Source organism: Cavia porcellus, unplaced genomic scaffold (genome assembly GCF_034190915.1).
Source record: "Cavia porcellus strain 051 isolate PalLab524CR breed Dunkin Hartley unplaced genomic scaffold, mCavPor4.1 scaffold_4, whole genome shotgun sequence".
Taxonomy (NCBI): domain Eukaryota; kingdom Metazoa; phylum Chordata; class Mammalia; order Rodentia; family Caviidae; genus Cavia; species Cavia porcellus.
Genome location: NW_026947487.1, coordinates 85,303,887 through 85,315,886, shown reverse-complemented (window position 1 = coordinate 85,315,886; position 12,000 = coordinate 85,303,887). Strand labels below are relative to the sequence as shown.

Below are 12,000 nucleotides of genomic sequence, written 5' to 3'. Positions count from 1 at the left end.
CTTTATCCTCACCTGGGATGCCACATAGGAACCAGGAGCTCTGTCATGGGCAGATGAGGGAACAAGTAATAGCTTGTGCTGAGTTCTTACATTGTGCCAATGCCTCACTTGGTTCCTCCTCATCCGGTCCTCACAAATCCAAAGACGCCAAGGTGAAGAAAGTGGAAATAGTTTGCTCAAGTCAGTCACATGGGTCATCAGGGGAGCTGGCAAACACTCTTACCATGTACCAATAATCAGGTACACAGAGGGCACTGTCAGCTACTAATGACCCCTGACCTGGAAGTCAACCACAGGAGTCTACCATCCCCACATGAGCACCAACATCAGACCCGGAACCCTTGTGTGCTCTTCCAGCCAGTCCAGATCAGAAGTCCTACTGTCTAATGGCTCTGGGCAAGTCGCCTCTTTCTCTAAAGTGGAAAGGATGATCTATTACCTTACAGGGTAACGAGGAGTCAATATGAAGGGGAAAAAAAGAAAAGCACTTATAACCAGGCATGGTGATATACGTCTGTAGTCCCAGCTACTATGAAGCCTAAAGCAGGAGAATATCAAATTTGAGGCACAGCAATTTAATAAAACAGAGTAAAAGGTTTTTTCTGGTGCTGGGGACTGAATCCAGGATCCTTGCACTGAGCTACATCCTCAGCCCTTTAAAAAAAATGTTTTAAGTAATGGTCCTGATGAGTCACAAATTTGCCCAGGTTAGGCTTGAACTTGTAATCCTCCTGCCTCAACCTCTCAGTGGGCCAGGGTTTCAGGCATGTACTACCATGCCCAGCTTCAAAATAAATATTTTTAAAAGGTCTCGGGATGTAATTCAGTCCTCCCTGGGTTCCATTCCCAGTACTGAAAAGAAAAAAAGTCAAAAGAAAAAGCAAAGTACTTGTAAAATCAGACATGCTTTATGACTTAAAGGCCACATTTATAAAGAAATGTGGAATTTTAATTTCTTGGGAGCACATGGCAGATTTTTCCCACTATTTCGTAGGAGTCAGGGTGCTTCTCAGATGTTACAGTGATCACCTTCAGCTAGTTTCTGAGTCAGCAGGCCTGGGAAGGGCCAGGTCTAAGGTTAAGGCTCCCAGAGAGGCCCATGCTGTTGTCCTCACCAGTACTCTGAGCAGCATGGTGAGCAAAGTCCTGGGCCCAGATAGACCCAGATTGAGTCTCAGTGAGGCCTCTCACGCCATGAGAGTTCAGGGAGTTGCTTCACTTTACGGAGCCTCCACTTCAGGAATAAAGTAGGGAGCTGGGCGTGGTGGCGCACTCCTGTAATCCCAGCACTTGGGAGGGTGAGGCGGGGGATCGATGCAAGTTGGAAACCAGCCTGGGCTACAAAGTGAGTCCAAGGCCAACCTGAACTGCATAGACAAAAAAAAGGAACAAAGTGGGGGTGAGGGTGCCCACCTTGTAGATATAAAGATGACAAAGCCAAGGCATAACTGTCAGTGTGGATGCCTGGCAGACAGCAGTTGCTGATTATATCACTGTACACATGTGCAACTGCAGTTTCTCCCTTTGGTCACGAGAGGTCGCCTCTAGATCGTTTCTGCTTTGACAGTGCTTGTGGCTTCAGAGAAGCTCCCAGGCTTGTCACTAGGGCTGTGGGCGACATGGCTGCTGCCTGGTACATATAAGTGATGCACTAATGCAGGGCAGGGCCACTTATAAGTTATGACCTCCAGTTTGGTGTGTAAATGAAACCAATCAAATAGTCACAGACACATTGTGTAGTTACCTAAGATGACCAGTGACCGTAGTCCCAGCTATTTCATGGGTTGAGACAGGACTATTTAGGCCCACGAGTTTGAAACTAACCTGGATAATATGGTGAGACTCGTGTCAATAAAAGAAAGGCTGGGAAAAAATTAAAAATAAAATAAAAAAGAAAGGCTAAGCATGGTGGTTCATGCCTATAACCAACATTCAGGAAGCTTAGGCAGGAGGATCACCTTGAGTTCAAGGCCAGCCTGTGCTACATGGTGAACTCAAACCCAGCCTGAACTGCACAGCGAAATCCTGCCTCAACAAAAAATCTTTAAAGAAAAAATTATATAAGACCACTCTGGAAAGTTGAGGCAAAAGGATTGCAAATTCAAGCCTAGCCTGGGCAATTTAACAAGTCCCTGTTGCAAAATAAAAAATGAAAATAGGACTTGAGGTGTAATTCAGTATGAAGGCAGGGTTCGATCTCAGGATTGGTAAAACAAAACAAAACTAATTCTGTAGGCACATGTGCTAGGTAAATTAAATATCGCAACCCTAGATTTGCAAGTGACTCTTAGATATGATACAGTGAAAAATTCATCTCCAGTTCCACAAAAAAGAAGGGAAGAAGGAGAGAAGGAAGGAAGGAAAGGACCTCAATAAATGTGGGGAAAAGGCAGAGACCATGACCTGCAAACATAAGTTTCCTAGAGGAAGTAGGCAAAGGACTCATTCATTTGATCATCCTTCCATTAAAAACAAAATTGACTCACTGAACTTGGTGCCACAGGTCTGTAATTCTAGCTACTAGGAAGGCTGAGACAGGAGGGTCACAAGTACAAGGTCAGTGTGGGCAACTTAGCAAGATTAATCTCAAAATAGGAAAAATGGGAGGATATAGCTCAAAGCTGTCTGAATTCTATCCCCAGTGCAGCAAAAGAAAAATTAATTAGTGACAAGAATACTGCTTGTAACAGCAACCCTGGAAGCCCAGCAGCTTGGCACAGTAAGCACTTGGGTCTTGCACACACCCCAGTCTGCTGCAGGTGGCCCTGGTCAGGCCTGAGCCTGGCAGGTTTGGCTGAAACTTTTCAGACAGCGCAGATGAGCCCTGAGTGAACACATTTCAGGGGCCATCGCATCCTTCTGGGTGTGTCCCTGTGCTAACAGCCAGGGCCCCAGTGGCACTCAGTCCACCTTCTCAGCTGAGCTCTTTCCACAGGAGGGGACTCACGAGGCTGGCAAGTGGCTCTACCTCAGGGCCTCTGTTTCTCTGTCTTTGCAGGGAATGGTGGGCGGGGAGCGGCTCACAGGCAGAGGATGCACTTAGCATGTGTGAGGCTCTGGGTTGAATCCCCAGCCCCAAAATGCAAAAAGAAAAGAAATGACATTCACCTCCTAGTAGGGTAAGGGAGAACCAATGTAAAAAAGAAGGCACTTGAAAAATAACCAATGCTTTGTAACTGGAGACGGAATAAACACAACAGATGTGCACACTCAAGTTTCTTCTTGGAGATAGGAGCCTCTGCTGGAGGGCACCAACCAGCAGAGCTGAGCAGCTCAAGCCACCACCAGCATGAGTGGGACTCATGGTCATGAAAGAGCCCATCTTTTTGGTTTTGCTTTTGTCTTTTTGCTTTGTTTTGTGTTGGGGTTTATGGTTTTGTTTTTTCATGTTGTTTTTGTTTTGGTTTGGTTTTTTGGAGACAGGGTCTCACTTTGTAGCTCAGGCTGGCCTCAAACTCTGAGAGATCCTCCTGTCTCAGCCTCCTGAGTGCTGGGATCACAAGTGTGCGTCATCACACCTAGCTCTGGTTTTTTTTCTTTTTTTTTTGTCTTTTTCGTTTTTATCGGTACTGAGGATCAAACTCATGACTGTCTGCTTGCAAGGCAGGCACTTATGCCGCTGAGCTAAATCCCCAGCCCCCTGGTTTTATATTTTTAATCTCACTGTTATACTTCCTTTTGGAGTGTATAACCTCACTGGTTACACAGTAAGTTCAAGGCCAACTTGAAATACATAGCAAGACCCTGTCTCAAAAAAAGAAAAAAGACAAGAAAGAAAGAAAGAAAGAAAGAGGCTAAGACAAGAAGATATTATGTTGAGACCTGGGCAATTTACCAAGATTCTGATTCAAAATAAAATTAAAAAGGGCAGCTGGGAATGTAACTCAGCAGTTCTGGGTTTAAGCCCTGACTGCATTCTCTCCTTAAAAAACAAACAATCATAGGGGGCTCGGGATTTAGCTCAGCGGCATAAGCGCCTGCCTTGCAAGCAGGCAGTCATGAGTTCAATCCCAGTACCGATAAAAGAAAAAGCACCCCCAAAACAAACAAACAAACAAACAAACATCCCAGAGAGAGACTCAGTATGGAGACATTTCATTAACAATGCAAAGGGAAGTTAAAATTTAAATACTAAAAGAAATGTCAGAGAAAGAATCCAAGACAGTGTCCCAAAATTGAAAGCCCTGAGTCCCTGTATTTAATCTAGTAATCAAACTTTAAAAACCACACACTGGAAATAAAGACAAAATCTTAGTTCTTCTGCAAAGTAAGTGGGGATTAGAAGGGAGTTCTTTGTTTTTGTTTTTGTTCTTTTTTTTTGTCGTCTTTTTGAGATAGGGTCTCGCTATGCAGTTCAGGCTGGCCTTGAGCTCACTTTGTAGCCCTGGCTGGTATCGAACTCACAAAGATCCTCCTGCCTCAGCCTCCCGAGTGTTGGGATTACAGGTGTGAGCCACCATGCCCAACTGGAAGGGAGTTCTCAGAGTCACTTAGCATCACTCTAAACTGCTTCAAAATTTAAATGAAAATGATTTTTTTTGTAAATGATTTTTAACCTAGGTTTTATGATAGCTTGGACCCCAGAATAAAATCTAAGGAAGCAAGAAATTAAAATTTGGGGAGCAAAGGCTTTATTTTAGGCCAGGCTGGCGACACAACCTCCAGAAGCCAATATGGAGACTGCGCGCGTTACAGCTAAAAGAGTTGGGTTTTAAAGCCGAAAACCACAGGAATGTTGCGAACTTTGACCCAGTTTGATAACTTCCTTGTAGTTAAACGTTTCTTAAGGACAGCACATTGTATTGCAGATAGGCTGAAGGGGTTGGGGGGATTACAAGAAACTGAAACTTAAAGCTTTTATGGGAAATGGAGACTTAACCTAAAAAGAATGGGGAAGGGAGGGGGATTTACAAGGAGCTGAAACTTAAGTCTTTACTGGAGACGGAATTTTAATCTCTATTGAAACGGCGCATACAGAACAGAAAGGAGGCGCATCGGTTAGAACTAGGTTACAATAGTTTCAGTTTGCAACCAAGCCATCAATCAGGTGTGAATCTGAAATGATGATATTTTCAAATAAGCACAGGGTAATTAAATTTGCATTCCGAGCAGCCTTTTTCAGGCAGTGAAAGAAAATCTGGCATAGTGGCTCATGCTTATAAATCCTGGTACTCTAGAGGCTGAGGCAGGAGGATCGGACGTTCAAACCCAGATTGAGCAAGTTAGCAAGACCCTACTTCAAAATAAAAAAGGGCCAAAGATGTAGCTCAGTCCTGGGGCCCTGGGCCCAATCCCCAGTAATAAAAAAAAAAAAATCAGTGAAAGACGTGCTTCAGTAAAATGGAGTTAAAAATTAAGAAAGAAAGAAAGAAAGTGAGACTTCAGGACAGAATCTTTCAGAGGTAGCAGTCCACAGCAGCCCAGGAGCTGGGATGGACCAAGAAGGGGTGGGAGAAAGGAGCCAGAAGGAAATCACTGGGGGCTTACACACTGGCAGCCTCGCTTCTTCTGCAGGGCACACCAAGTAAGCAAGCCTTTAGATCATCTTTAATGCTGAAAGAAAGGAGCCAATCCATGGAGGGGGAGAAAATGTAGAGAACGAGTGATCATCCCTCCCTGGGGCTTATCCTGGAGCCTAGTGCCCAAAGGTGTGAGCAGATGAGACCTGTTGGAGGATTTGCTTTCCACCTACAGACTTTCAGCTTTTTGCCTGGAATATTCCTCAGTGTGTTCCCCCATTCCTCCTCTCTCAGTCATAGCTGCATGTTCTACTAGAGAACAATAATAAATTTTAGGTGGACTTTTTTTTTTTTGAGGAAATATCTCACTGTAGTGCAGGCTGGCTTTGAACTCACTTATGTAGCCCAGGTTAGCCTCAAACTCATAGAGATTCTCCTGCCTTGGCCTCTTGAGTGCTGAGATTACAGACGTGAGTGACCATAACTTGTCCTAGGTGGACATTTTTCACCTGGTTTTGGCTCTGAGCCCTTGAGCAGTATCTGGGTGGGTTTTCCTGATCAGCACGTGGAGAAACATTCTCAAACATGGAAGCCAAGCGATCCGAAGACCCATCTGGTGCACTGGAAAGAGCTCAGCCAAGCTGGGCCATTATGGCCTCTGAAGTACAGCAACTGCTCCACAAGAAGTCTGTGGTCATCCTGGGAATTCTGTGCAGGGACCTGGTGTTCTTACTGCAAAGACTGCCTACCCATTCTCAGGCAGCTCAAGGCCAGGGAGAGATGAGCTTCGAACAGGAGGCGCTTATGAACGGAGGCCAGAAGATCTTCATGCAAAGCAGCTAGGTGCGTCGGTTCTGCTCAGACCACCACCCATCATCCCTCTGCTTCCTCACCTGCATGCCTGGATGCCATTCCAAAGGATCTGCAGGCTGGAGAGTGGTCATCCCAAATTCCTGCCTCTGGGCCACCTCCAGGTGTGATTGAAATTCCTGGGACGAGGTACCTGTATACCCCGGAGAACCTGTTTGAGCATCTGGACCAGATGCCTGAATCTTGCCTCCCAGTGTGGAACATGGCCATGCCTGTGAGCAATGAAATCACTATGCACTTCCTCCCCCCAAGTGCTGGCCCTGGGTGGCCACCCTGAAATGCTTCATCACTGAAGCCAACTTCTACAGCTCTACCAAGGCTGTCAACGATGGCTTCAGTATGCTGGCCTTGCATTTCCACTGCCTCCTGCATAGGGATCCTGCAGATAGATGGGAGCCCTGGAATGAGTACCCCACCACCACCACTGCCTGCTCTCCTGCCTACTCCTGGCCCATGTGGCCAACACCTGGGGCATGGAAAAGTCCCTCAAAGCCCCACTGGATCTGCTGAGCCAAGGCAGCCCTGCCTGGGAACAGCCTGGCCAAGGGGTCAAGAGGCGGCTCCCTGTCTACTAAGATCCAAGCGCCTCACCTCCGTCCCTTCCCTGGCCCTGGCCCCTGCCCTGGTCTCCACCCTTACTCTTATCCCCACTTCCGCCCCAACTGTCCCCCTTATCAGAGGACACCCCAGTTCCTACTTTATCCTAAGATCCCTATTTTGCCTCAGACCATATTTTCCAATCAGATCAGTTCTATTTCCATTCAGACATCCCTTCAGCTACCCAGCCAGGATTTGCCTTTGAAATGGACCTTATTTTTGATTCCCTGCTGCCTACATATGGCTTCCCTTCACTCTGTTATCAGGAGCGGGCCCTGTGGCATGCAGAGATTCCCCCAGGTGTCTTGTTAAAGGCCCCTCTATGCCCTGGAGGACAACCCAGTCAGACAGGACAGTCAAGGCCACAGTAGACTGACCTTGGCCTTTGTCCTCATGGACACCACTGTGAGGTCTGCGTGGCTGTTTCCCTCATCACTGACCGCACCAACTGAAGCCCTTAGAGTCCACGCGCAGATGTCCTTGTCCTTGCTCATCACTGTTACTGATAAAGGCCAGGAAGAGCAGTCCGACCCATTCTTGTCACCTATCCTCTCTACTCCCAGAGGGGCTCAAGCATTATTCCTGCTTCCCCACTTCCTATTCTCTTTACTTTTGTGTAAAAATAAAATTGAAATATGGAAAATTGAAAAGGAAGGAAGGACGAAAAAAGAAAGGAAGAAACAAAGAAACAAAGAAACAAAGACGGCAAAGCATCCAAGTATAAGGAATTAACCTGAGAAAAATGTCCAAGGTGGTTTCTGAAAGACAGCTGGGCTGCTGGTCAAAAGCTGGCCAGTTCCTTGGAGCAGGGATGTGGAATGCTGTGGAGGGATGGTCTCGGGGGAAACGCTGAGACTGAGAGGGAGCAGCACCAGATGCAGGCAGAGTGGGGACCAGAGACCGCGGGCATTTGATAAAAGTTTTTTTTTCCCAAAGAGAAAAAAAGATAGGCGGTGAAGCCAAGTTTCAAAGTGGATTAGTAGAACAGTTATGATATTATGTATTGTCATCTTTGTAGTAGGTGATAGAGTTATTTCCAAAAGATGAAAAATATTAACAAAAGATGAGAAATATAAAATAAAAAGCGGCCTTTATTCTGAGAACACGGAGAGAGATGACCGGCACCCCACTGCTGGTGTCCGGCGATCTCTCCGGCGGACACATGGCGTGGGGGCCTGTAAATAGCCTCGGTTTTGGGGTGGAACCTAAGGCGGGCATTAGGGATGCACAGGTAGCCCATTGGTCCTAGGTTTGGCGCCATATGTAAATTCCCAGGGGCGGGAAGATGGCATCACAGGTAACTTCCTAGGGGCAGGGCAAGATGGGGCTTCCTGCTTCCGGTTGTGGCTTTCCTGGCTACAGTGTCTTGTCTGGGCCAAAACCTTTCATATCCCATCTTATGGTTATTATTATGAAAAGGGGCGAAGATTTCTCTCTTTAACTACTTCCTGCTGGCAAAGGGCGCTGTACTGGAGCCTAAGGGAGTCGACGGGATGAAGGTTGATGCCCAGGTAGACACTGGTGCCAGGTGTTTTGGCCAGGACAACTTCACTGGTGAATGCACGTATGTCAGACTGGAAAAACAAAGAGACAAAATGTTATGAGGAGACATGGCACTGTCATATTTAAGGACCTAGGTGAGGTAGAAGGAAAGGTGCCTTTGATTTAGACATATCATTCTATCAGGACCATGTTGAGGTAGAAACATTTCCACAGTAAGGCAGAATTCTGAAAATTAAACGTGGGGTTAGGAGGAGTGGAGTTATGAGAGGTGATTACTCCCCCATCTGAAAGCATAAAAGTTAAGATGGTAGGTTGGTAAGGCTTGTCTCTGGTATGTATGACGTTAGAGTCTGTAGGCAATACTGTTAAAGAATCCTGCTGTAAAAATGATCATTAATAGAATGTAAGAAATTAGGAACCAAAGTGGATAACAAAACATGACTTAGCCTGTTAACTGTGGCTGCTAGGCCTTTGTGAGACGGAGATGGGTAGGCGACAGAAGATGAGATGACCACTCAGAATGATCAGATTTAGGGCTGGAAGGGCACCTCTTAGCCTGAGCGATGTGAAACCAGAATGGCAGTCTAGCAACTTTGATTTAGGCATGGGTCGCTGCAACCTGGTTGTAGCCCTTGGAATGATTTGTTGTAACAGAACTTTAGCAAGTATGAGAAAGGCTTTTATGTATCCTGAAAAAGTATAAACCAAGTGAGAAGACAAAAATGTATCTGTCAGTCTTGACTAGGGTTACCTGAGAAATTGGTGAATAAGAAAGGAAGGGGGTGGTCTATATCACTGAGGAAGGGTCCACCAGTGACAACAGGTGGAAACTGTTGAGGCCTCAGTGTGTCTAAGCCTGTATAAAAGGCATTTTAAGATTTAGGACTGGGACCTGCACAAAATAGGCCCTGTTTGTAAATGGCATAGGTTGACCATCAATACCCTGTCATAGAGATTGAAGACTTAATATAGCAGCCCGAATACTCAGGAAGACCTCTGTATATATGGCCTCTATGTCCACAAATATAGAGAATGTCTTACCTGAGACTTTAGTGCGACTTGGAATCTGAGACGGACACCTTAAAGGGGGCTGTTGTTGCCCTGAACTTCCTCAGTCTTCAGCAGCGATTTTCTGTCAGTGACGAATCTGGCAGTGTCAACATTTCCTGTCAGGGCTAGAACTTAGGATGACTTACCCACTCTCTGGTGGCTAGGACAGTCCAGTAGCCCTGGAGTAAGGTCTCAAAGAATGACAGGGTGGGGCATTTTCTTGCCCAGTATCTTCTGCTGCATTTGAGCGTGGTCCATGCAGGGAGCAGGCAGCTCCACCTTGTGTAGGTTTACCTGTCTCAGAACTCTAAGTGTCACAAGTGTTAAAATATAAAAAACCATATTAAGATCTCTCTAAGGTTTGAAGGTCAAGTTTTGCCTTTTTGTTTGGGATTTGGACTATAGTAGACTTAAGTAAGTATGCGGGAATTTAATATTGGCATTTTGGATTAGAGAGCAGGCTTTAATGGAAACATTTTTCAGTAAAGGTTTAGCAATCTTATGAATAAATCTATCAAAACTGATCTAATACTGTCAAATTCTGAACACATTTACTTTTAAAGTTGTTATTTGCAGTAGTATGAACCAAGACAAATAAAATTAAAACTTAGAAGAAAACCCTTGTCTTGAAATAGAGCTAGTGGTTCCCAGCAAAAAGGAATTTATTACCTTAGTTGTTAAACAGGAGATTGGTGAAGGCTTTGATTGATAAACAAGGCTGGTAAAATTATCAGGTGACCAATAACCTTGATTAAATGGTTTGAGAATTGTAATAAAAAAGCATCTCTTGAGCGGAGCCAAATTGTAAAAAAAAAAGCATGCCTGAGCAGAGCCGCTGAGCTGCTGTTTTGTGGTGCTCCGGCAGAGCACGCCCAGCGGGTGGGGCAAGCGCTGGGATGTAGCGCGCAGGGGCGGGCTCGGACTGCCCCCGGAAACGTGTAAGATGGCAGTGGCGGCGACGACGGCGCACAGGGGAGGGAGGGGCTGGGATGGCGCATGGGGGAGGGGCTGGGAGGCGGCCCGACACAGCGCGCGAAGCTGGAACTGCTTGCAGGGCGCGAGGATTAGAAAGCCAATTTAGGAACACAGCTGGGTTTTGATTAGCTTCCTGGACCTGTTTTAAAAGTTTGTTATAGTTAGTATGCTTGTCCTGCTCTGGCACAGCTATAGGCCCAGAGTCATTATAAACGTCCTTAAAATGTAAATCATAACAATTAGTAATAAATTTAAATTGCCTGATATAATTCTGTGGGTCAACAGAGAGGCTACCTAATTTATGGACAGTCTGGGATAGATCAGAAAGGGAAAAAGGCACATGGATGTTAACAGGTCCCTTGGGGCCAGCTGGCTCCCGAAGCGGTAGCAGAGCCTGAGGAGATTCCGGAGCAGGGGGCCATTGAGCAGCTATCCGTCCGGTAGGTGCATGTGAGCAATCATCTGTAGAGCGGCTACAGAGCTGCTGCCGGTCACCCTGGGAAACAGGAGCAGATGGCGTCTCACTGTGTGCCTTGCAGTGAGAGGACTGCTGTCGGCAGCACAATGAAGCATCATGTGCACTGCAACAGGGCGGCTGTTGTAGTTCACAAGAGGAGCCACAAGGAGGCGCCTGTTGACAGTGAGGGTCCTGGAAACATGGCGGCGCCCTGTCACGTGACCCGAAACATGGCGGCACCCTGTCGCCATGTGGCCCTCCGGAACATGGCGGCGCCATGCCACGTGGCAGAGGGTTGCAACATGGCGACTGTTCCCCGCGCAAGCTGAAACAATCACGCGACCTGCTGGAAGGACATAGCAACCGAGACCCAGTATGGTGGGCAGGCGGTGAGAATGCTGTAGGGGATACAGAATTCTCAGGAGAAGAAGAAGTCAGAGACTGCGGGGAAGCGCTAACAGAAGGATCAGAGCCACTGGGAGAGATATGGGTCCCCGGAGACAGAGGGGGAGAGGATCGAACAAAGGGAGATAACTGTAACACAGAGGGATTAGAGCTGCTGGGAGAGTTATGGGTCCTGGAAGGTGGAGAGGGAGACGATCGCACAGCAGGAGGTATCTGCAACAGAGAGGGATTAGAGCTGCTGAGAGAATCAGGCATAGGGGGAGGAGAGAGCAGTCCGGCGGGAGATAACGGCAGGGAACGAGTTTGGTGGTAGGCAGGCGGCGGCTGGGAAAATAACGGAGAGCAGGACAGAAAAGTTTGCGGCGCAGTAGACTTAGCTAAAAGTATTTCAGCGGGAGCACAAGACTTAATGAGAGATGGGCGTGTTCTCAGAATAAGAAAGGCTTGGACATAAGGGAGTTCTAATAACTTGTTGCCAGCTTGACAAAAATCGTATAAGTTCCTGAGAATGCAGGGGTCAAATGTTCCTTGCTGAGGCCAAGGCTTGCCGATAAGCGGGTAGGTTGGCCAGACCTCCTGGCAGTAAAAAGTTAGTTGTTTAGTTTTTATGGTACCTTTAATTTTTAGAGTACGTAAATTGGAAATTAGGCATCGTAAAGGCGTCTTTTGGGAGTTAGAAAATAC

General features: G+C 46.6%; 1 pseudogene; it reads left to right on the top strand.

Moving 5' to 3' along the window:
- The first annotated feature begins 6,110 nt into the window (after nt 1-6,110).
- On the top strand, nt 6,111-7,297 carry LOC101789210 (PC-esterase domain-containing protein 1B-like; annotated as a pseudogene).
- The last annotated feature ends 4,703 nt before the right edge of the window (nt 7,298-12,000 follow it).